Raw genomic sequence first — 9,827 nt, forward strand, 5'->3', positions numbered from 1 at the left:
ATGTGAGTTGAAGTCGGAGGACGCTTTGAGTTTAGTAAGGCATTTTGTAGTCTATATGGAAGCAATAGAAAGTTTAGCTATGACCACACAATACACAATACACAAAAGTGTTCAATGCTACGAAAGCGCAGACGAACTAACCAAAGGTAGCATCCTCCAACATTACGTCTCACTAGCGATGGGCCTACCAATTGTTCTACAAGGCAATCAAAGCTGAAAATCATTTGCTGCTATCACGCCCGGCAGTCAGAGTGTAGGAACGCATGCCGAGTTGCTGGGTAGCAAAGGCTACGAGTAAGCAGGCAAAGACGTGCATTGCATAGTGCTGCCCAGCTAAAAGGCCTACAATCTGCAAGTGTCAAAGAACAGAGTGGCAACTATATTTGGTTAAATGGACGACAGTGCCTTTTGTCATGGCCTTGGGCTTATGGACAATAAATCCTGGATCGCAAATGTATGTATTCTTCAACAAAAATCGTTTAAATATCTGGCAATCGATTGTGTAAGCTTTCCACCGCAATTAAAGTCGTGCACCACAGAACCTTTTAAAAGCTCTAATGGGTTGGCGTCACTGGCAAATAGGGGGGCAAAAAAACTTTCGTGCATATCTGTATGAAATGTAAAACAAAAGCTTAAACAAGTTCTACGCGCACTTTATGAAGTGGCCAGCTATCCTTTAAAGCACATTGCGCGTTAAGTTTATTGGTTTTAAGCTTACGCTTAACGAAAATGCTATCTAAGCTTTTGATTTGATTCATACTGCTAGCAAGAGCATTTTTAACGAATATTTCGCAAGCTTAGAAAGCTCTTCTAAACTAGTTAAAAGCTTTTATATTGAGTTTTGCTGACTATGGTTGCTGAAGCTAACGAAAGCACATTATTTCTCATGCTTCAAACTGAGTTGCATAGGTTAAATAAAAAAAGTCAGCCCCGCGAATAGTACGCAAAACCGATGTAACCCATTTAGCGAGGAAGTACCTACTTGACTTGATATGTTTGTACATATGTATGAAAATGTAATATTGCTAACTTAGAGTGAAATGTTGCTAAGTCCACTTTTTATCAACAATTATTTTTTGATGCAGGAAGCAAGGAAAATTGAAAATGCACCGTTTCTGAAAGGAGCTAACTACTTGTTTTATTTCTAACCGTTTTATTCCGTGATGTGCAAAATTCCAAAGTAGTCACAGAAAATTTGATAAGTCCAAAAAAATATGAATATTTTTTTTACGCTATCGAATTCGATTTGTATTGAGGGTTTTGCAGCAACATTATTTTTGAATATTTATGTACATATGTATGTATGTCTATTAGGCTGGGTCGATTTTGTATGGGGGAAAATAAAAGGCATTTGGCCGTATTGTAATAGTAATATTATGATGTCTTAGGTCTGAGCCAATTGTTATTGGCTAAGAAAGATTAATTTAAAACTTATCTTTAGCCCGCGCAATTGATTCAAAATGTATGAATTTTGAAAATGAAACTTTGGCTTGTAATATCTATGAATGCGTTAATTGTTATAAACAGGACGATATATCAAATTAAGGGTTATTAAATTTAGTACCTCACGTTCATTTATCATTTTTCAATAAGTCTTCCCATTTTTAAGATATTAAAATAAAAGATAAGAAAACTATAATTTTCCCCTATGAATTTTCAATTCTTCATTTCTTCAGCAACCAAGTGAAAAATACAAAAAGGCGAGACGAGATTTATTTCAAACGTTTTAATACTTTCGGATCTTTATATAATATTAAAATTACCTTGGACTTGGTCACGCCGATTTGGTCAGTTTTCAAGATCGTGGTGAATGAAGTCAAACATGTATTGTCAAAGATTAGAAATCGTTTAATAAGTTAATAGTAGTTGCAAAGATAAATATAAGTATTTGCATACATTAACATAATACAATTAGGGCGAGAAACGCCCATTTTAAGTCCATTTTCGTGGTTTCTAAATTTGCCGTTATATGAAAGTAGGGGGCGTGCAACAAGTGTTTACATAAACATTTTAGTTAATTCCATTATGTGAAAAAGTAACTGTAGGTAGGTAAATGCAATAGTCTTTAACATATCCTGGAAAATCCGTTTGAGGGGTCTCCAATTAGATTTGAGGTATTTAAAAGCAACTTTGCCTAAAGACCATCTTAATTTTTACGATAGTTTGCCACATGAATGATTTTTGGTGTGTATTTTAGTTTCAGCGAACAATACTATAAATTTAATCTACCATTAATTGTTTTTTCATTATTATTTTAATGTATACGTTGTTGTTTATAATAAACAAGTTTGCAACTACGTTTCAAATTAAAAATATGTATAAAAAAATTCGCAACCTTCTTTTTCAGAAAATTTATTTCGTCTGAACTGAAAATCCCATTAATGGGATCGTAAAAGAAGGTGACAGGTAATAAGATCAACGGAAATAAGGTCAATTGACTTTATTCCCCAGCCTGGTGCGAAATAAAGTCAATTGACATTATTACCTTTTTAAAAACGAAATAAAATCAATTGACATTATTTCTCTTTCAAACATTAAATTTGCTTAGCTTCGCGGCGGCCCGCGTCAGCGCGCCACACCGCGCGCGTCGCGCTCGCGCTCGCCCCCCGCGTACCCCGCGCGACCAGCGCGCACACCACGTCACGCTACGCCGCGGCCCCCCTGGCTCCCCTTCCCGTCTCCCCACGTGCTGTAGCGCAGGTAGATTTATTTTTTGTATACGTTGAAATACAATTTTTATATATTTTAAACATCGAAGGCTTATATTCAATAATACCCCCTATCTGCACACTTTTCACAAAGATGAGATTCTGATATAAAAATCCACCTAAGCTTTAACTGTCATCAGTGATATTAATGCTACCTTATATAACGACAGGTAATAAGTCCCAGATGGTTTCTAAAATCACAAATTAGTTTTTGTGCAAATTGCAGATAGAGGGTATTAATGAATTCAAGCCCTCGATATTTCACATTTTTATATTTGTAAGTTATTGGAAGCAGGGATGCCAACTAGGCTCAAACCGTGCCATTTGTTCCTATTTTAATCAAATGGCACTTAATTTTTCAATTTGGCACTAAATGCCAAAATGGCACTTTTGTAAAAAAAAATAACATTTCAAGACATTTTTGTGAAATCCTTTGCGTGCACTTCTTTTTCTCAACTAAAATTTTCTAATTTATAAAGGCTATTCAACTGATTTATCTTATTTTATCATTGCACTTTTGTTTTGAAAATGTGGCTTCATTTTATTGCTAAATGTGAATGATTAAAAGGAATTACACCTTTTTTGGCACTTTTATTTTTCTATTTGGCACATTTTGGCACTTTTTTTATCCTCAACATGGCACCTCATAACTAAGGAGAGTTGGCAGCCCTGATTGGAAGATTTCTGCTGTGTTTTGAGGCAACAACTTGTCTGCAGTAAAAAGGCATATAATTTGTGTTTCAAAAGTGTGTGAAAACCAATCAATTAACTTATATGATCTCGGTTCCGATATTAAATAATCAATAATTGTTTATACCCGCATTTTGGCACATTGGCTCGTTGAATGTGCCATCTAATAAATAGTATCGTCGTTCTCCTTAGCTGCTTTTAAATGACTGCTGGCGGAGACATAAATACAGTGTAAGAAAATTCTTTTTTTATAATTGTTTCCTTATAGAAAGGTTGGGTTCTTTTCCACCTTAGACATTCCGAATTCGTTCAAAATATGCTAATTTAAAACACAGAATTCTTTCAGTGCTCCTCCGGGGTTTTTGGACATGTACTGTTTCTTCAATTTAATAGTGTTCGCTTTATTTTTGTAGAAACGAAAAATGTTTTGCAAGTTATGGATCATTTCTCCACTCTTTCTTCAAATATTTCTCGTATACCAGCTGTGCGCAGGCGTTTAGTTTTTCTCATCGTGTTTTTACATATTCGTAATTAAAATTTTTTTTAATAGAATCAATTGGTGGTAGTTCAAGATTGTGTGTGGATTAATATCACAACACTGAGGATTTGGCAAAAGCCTTTTACATCTATTAAAAAACAACACTTACGGGGCAAGGTTTATTGCAAGAACAACTTTTTTTTCTATGAATCGACATACTTTAAGCATTGTTGACGCTATTTCCGTTTGAATGAGGAAATAGCGTCAATGACTTTATTTCCAAATTTTTGTTGACTTTATTTCGCTTTTGAAAAGGTAATAATGTCAATTGACTTTATTTCGCACCAAGGGGGGGGGAAATAAAGTCAATTGACCTTATTTCCATTGACCTTATTACCTGTCACCGTAAAAGAACGGCCGCTGTGGTGTAGTGGTAATCAGTGCGCGCATCCACTGCGCAGAGCCTGGGTTCAAGCCCTGGTCAAAGCAACGTTACAAACAAATTTAGAAGAGAAGGTTTAACCTTAACAGCGGTCGCCCCTCGACAGGCAATGGCAAACCTCCGAGTGTATTTCTGCCATGAAAAACAGCGTAAAACTGTAAGTCCCAGCCAAACACTAACATATGTATAAGCGCCACTCTATTACACAAGGGGACAAAAATGGGAAACATTTTCGTTGCATCAAATGTTAAAGCTGTTTTGGACTTTTTTATGCTGATTACGAATCCGTAAGTATAAAGTCTCCATCAGCTATAGATTTGGAAGAAAAACGAGGTCAAAGTGTCAAAAAATCGCGTGTTTTGCAATATTTTAGAACCCATAGCAAAGTAACTAAAGGTTTAAATTAAAACTAGAAGTGTCGACTACTATCCCTGAAAATACCATCCCTGTACCTTGAATTGATGGTCATTTATAGTAATCAGCATAAAAAAGTCTATCAAAAACAGATTTAACATTTGATGCAAAAAAATCACTGTTCCCTTGTGTTATTATTATTGGAAAATTCCAATATGGAAGTCCAACAAAAAAAATTTAAGAAAAAATTAGAAAACTTGCTAAGTCACAAAATTATCTACAAAATTTGTAAAAAAGCAGACTTTTTTATTATATGTTTTTTTTTTAATAAAGGGTCGGCCGCTGTGGTGTAGTGGTAAGCAAGGCGCGCTTTCACTCACCAGCACCTGGGTTCAAGCCCTGGTCAAAGCAGCATCGCAAAAAATTTAGAAAAAGGTTTTTCTTAACAGCGGTCGTCCCTCGGCAGGCAATGGCAAACCTCCGAGTGTATTTCTGCCATGAAAAACAGCTTCTCATAAAAATACAATCGCCGTTCGGAGTCGGCGTAAAACTGTAGGTCCCTCCGCTTTGTGTGACAACATCAAGGCGCACGCCACAAATCGGAGGAGAAGCTCGGCCAAACACTAACATATGTGTAAGTGCCAATCTATTATTATTATAAATGAAAAACGCGAAACATTGCATTCAAAGTTTTGCAAAATACTTAAAGAAAATTACTTAGGAACGTTTTTTGTGTATTCTGTACAATTGAAAAAAATGGACTTAGCAACTTTGCACTCTAAGCTAGCGATATCGGTTTGCGGGTTTGTAAGTTAACTGGGTAAATTGTCGAAGACAATATTGGCAGCTAGTGGTGAAGGCTACAAAATGCCAAAGCCATCAGAGACTGTTGCCTGTGTTGTACGAGTAAAGGTGTTCTTACACGATATGTATTTGCATGTGTACATGTCACTTTTTCGAGTCATATGTAATTGTATATGGGTGTCAAATTCATTATATTTGGTTAGCGTTTACACGATATGTATTTGAATATGTACTTTTATTTGACATGGCAGCTGATTTAGTGTCAACAAAAATTACTTACAGTTTGTGAAAAATAATTAAATGGAAATTTCCGATGGACGCAAAAGATAAAAAAATTGTTTTGTGCGCTATTTTAATGTCTGTTGCTACAATGCGAAAGAAAAGGAGTAAAGTTAAAAGATCGCGGCGGCAAAGAGCTCTATGGACTGAAAAGTGGTTACTGCGAAGAGATTCCGGCCGAGGATTGGCTTCAATGGCTATGACGGAGCTGTTCGTGGAAAAACCAAAAGCTTTCAAGAACTTTGTCAGGATGTCAACAAATACATTCTCTGAACTAGAGAAACTCCATTTATTGCAAAGCAAGACACAGCGATGCGTCAAGCAATCTCTCCCAGCCCGAGGTCACTATATTTCATATATGTATTTTAGAGCATTATATATGTATGTATGTACTAGCTTATATTCGTGGGTTTGATTAATTTTAGTTTTATAATTTTAATTTTATATACGTATATATGTACATACATACATGTTATAAATCAATTTTCCTTTAGGTTGCTTATAACACTTCGGGTTTTAGCCACCGGAGAAAGATTTAGTCAATTATCTTTCGGCTTCCGAACATCAGATTCAGCAATTTCACAAATTGTATCAGAAACTTTGAAAGCTATTTACTTAGTTTTAAGAGACGATTTTTTAAAGGTATAAACCTTGACAAATATGAGACATTTTACTAATTGCTTAAACTATTTTTTGTTATAGATGCCCCAAAATAGCAATGAATGGCGCATTGTGGCGGATGAATTTGAAAGGCAATGGAATTTCCCCGTTGCTTGGGAGCTATAGGTTTGATGCGCCTAAACTGATTCTAAGTTCATACATACATATTTTTATTTTTTCTTATCGCAGACGGCAAACATATAGCGATTCGTTACAAAAAACACTATGGGTCTTATTTTTACAACTTTAAAGGATTTCATAGCGTTATTTTGCTTGCCATAGTCGACGCAAATTATAAATTTTTATATGTAAATGTTGGAACGAATGGAAGAGCCAATGATGCCGCGGCCTTCAATGAGTCATCTTTTCTTGAGGGACTAAAAAAGAATGCATTTAACATTCCACGGGATTCAAAACTACCGGGCACTAATGAAACGGTTCCAAGGTTTCAAGTTGACTTCTCGCATATTAAAGCCACATGGCCAACGTTCAAGCGATTACCACAAAATTTTTAACTACCGCTTAAGTAGAGCCAGACGAGTAGTTGAGAATGCGTTTGGAATATTGGCAAATAGATTCCAAATATTTCAAAGAAATATTGATTTACCACTAGACAAAATTGAGAACCTAACACTAGCTACATGCGCGCTGCACAATTTCATTACAACACGAGATGGTTTCGAAAGCGTTCACCTAGATTTGGAGGATACAAATACAATAAACTTAATCGAAGGATCTTGGAGAAACGAAGTAGCTTTAACTAGTTTACAAAGATCACTTGCGAATCATTCAGGAGCTGAGGGAAGAGCAGTACGTGAAATATACACTAAATATTTTAATACAACCGGTTCCGTTCCATGGCAACTTAGTGCAATAAAAAAATGTAATTTTTAAACTTATGCTGGTTTTATAAATGCACTGCGTAGCAAAACTGTTTTTTTTTTTAAATATCTGCAAAGTTTTTCAAGCCAAATTTATTTTTTGTTATATAAGTTTTCATGCCAGAAAAAAAACCCATATACATAAATCAAAGTTTAAATTTTTATATAGACTTAAAAAATAAAATAAAATAATGTTCTTTAAAATATCGAACTTTTTAATAAGAATCTGTAGAAAGTTTGAAATTTAGATTAATAGGTAGTTAGTTCAGCCATGAACAATATTGTTATACAATGTATTGATGATTTTTAATTTCAAATGATTTCAGAGATTTACAGCTTATACCAGAGCATATGTACGTGCGGAGTTTGCGTAATCGTAGGCAATAATATTGTTATACAATAATAACAAAAAAAATTCAGCTTGAAAAACATTGTACACCATATTTTTATTTATTTATTATTTATTTATTATTTATTTATTTATTTATTTATTATTTATTTATTTATTATTTGTTTATTTACTTACTTACTTACTTACTTACTTACTTACTTACTTACCTACTGACTTACTTACTTACTTACTTACTTACTTACTTACTTACTTGGTAATTCTCTAGGGTGGGGTAACAACCCCTAAAAAAGGTGCGGAAAAGTCGGGAGGGGTACCAAACGACGCGTTTCGGCCCCCCTAATAACAATCCGGAGGGGGGAGATAATATTATTAACCATTTAAAAGTTATGAACAAAAAACTTTTGTTAAATTTCGTTGTTTTCTATGAGCAATTACCACGCCAAAAATGCACTAAATCACCAGTTTCCACTTTTAAAATACTACTAAAACGTTTCCGGTTATTATTTTATGCAAACCAAATCATTTATTCACTTTTATTTTATATATTTCGTTAATAAAACAGAGTAAACAAACTTTGCGCCTGCTAAAATTATTATAACCTCAAATCGCTGGTATTGCCACTTTATTTCACATTTCATTTGCGCTATTATACTCAGTTTACACTATACACTTCTTCTTCTTCTTCTTTTTACTTTCATCTAAATAAGATATTGTAACCAAAATATAATAGCAAATTTCGCTATACCATAGCGCGGTTTTTTATTAAAAATTTTCATTATTTATCGAGGTATTGATTTTTATGGAAATGCGCCGCAGGCGAAAATTTTTAATAAAAAATCGCGCGATTTTTTATTAAAAATTTTCATTATTTATCGAAGTATTGATTTTTACGGTGTTGTGTGGTGTCTTTGTTGTGTGTGTTTGTGTTGTTGTGTTGTGCGTGCGTCTGATGATGAGGCAAGGTAGCTAGCGCAGCAGAGAATTGTTGTGATGAGGAAGGAGGAAGGTAGGAGGAAGGTAGGAAGGTAATAAAATTAAAATAAGGTAGGAAAGGAAGTGAGGAGGAAGGTGAGGGAAAAGAGGGGGGTGGATGAAAGAGGGAGTGGATGAAGGGGCGGTGGAGGATGGAGGTGAGGTGGAAGGATATATGAGTATAGGAGAGTGATGGGCGAAGAAGAGACCCACAAGAGGCAAAAAAAATGCCGCATGAATGAAATGAGAATGAATGGGCACGTTCAGAAGGCGCAACAACAAACAGCTCAGTAACTGTTGCGACTTCACCTTCGGAACGCGTTGTTTTGTACTTCTGATCAACTGAACAGTGCGTGTTAGATGATCGTAATATTTTTCTGATCATTCGAGACGACATGTTGTGTGTTTAGAATTTGACAGATAATGATCAAGCCGTTCAGAAGCCGCATTCCTATCACTGATTTTTTTAACAACGGTTGCAATCAACTGCTGCGCCTTCTGAACCTACCCAATAAATAAATAAATAAATGAACGAATAAATAAATAAATAAATAATTATTGTGAATACCTGGGCGTAAAGAAAAAAAAAAATAAAAAAAAATTAATAAATAATAAATAATTATTGTGAATACCTGGGCGATAGAGGATTTGCCAGGTCCGCATTTCTAAGGCCCAATCAGTTGGTTGACGGCGGGCCTTAGTCTTTCACAAAATACGCTGAGAAGACCTTGTAGCCTATACTAAATAAGAAGGCTTATCCCGCGATAGTTGGCGAAAAAGTCGGGGTCGCCTTTAAATAAATAAATAAATAAATAAATGAATAAATACATAAATAAATTAATTAATAAATAAATAAATGAATAAATAAATAAATTAATTAATAAATTAATAAATAAATAAATGAATAAATAAAAAAATAAGTAAGTAAGAAAGAAAGTAAGTAAGTAGGTAAGTAAGTAAGTAAGTAAGTAAGTAGGTAAGTAAGTAAGTAAGTAAATAAATAAATAAATGAATGAATAAATAAATAAATAAATAAGTAAGTAATTAGGTAAGTACGTAAGTAAGTAAGAAAGTAAGTAATTAAGTAAGTAATTAAGTAGGTCAGTAAGTAAGGAAATAAGTAAGCAAGTAAGTAAGTAAGTAAGCAAGTAAGTAAGTAAGTAAGTAAGTAAGTAAGGAAGTAAGTAAGTAAGTAAGTAAGTAAGTA

The sequence above is a fragment of the Rhagoletis pomonella genome, unplaced genomic scaffold, assembly GCF_013731165.1.
Source record: "Rhagoletis pomonella isolate Grant_MI unplaced genomic scaffold, Rhpom_1.0 Rhpom_scaffold_00008, whole genome shotgun sequence".
In the NCBI taxonomy this organism is placed as follows: Eukaryota; Metazoa; Arthropoda; class Insecta; order Diptera; family Tephritidae; genus Rhagoletis; species Rhagoletis pomonella.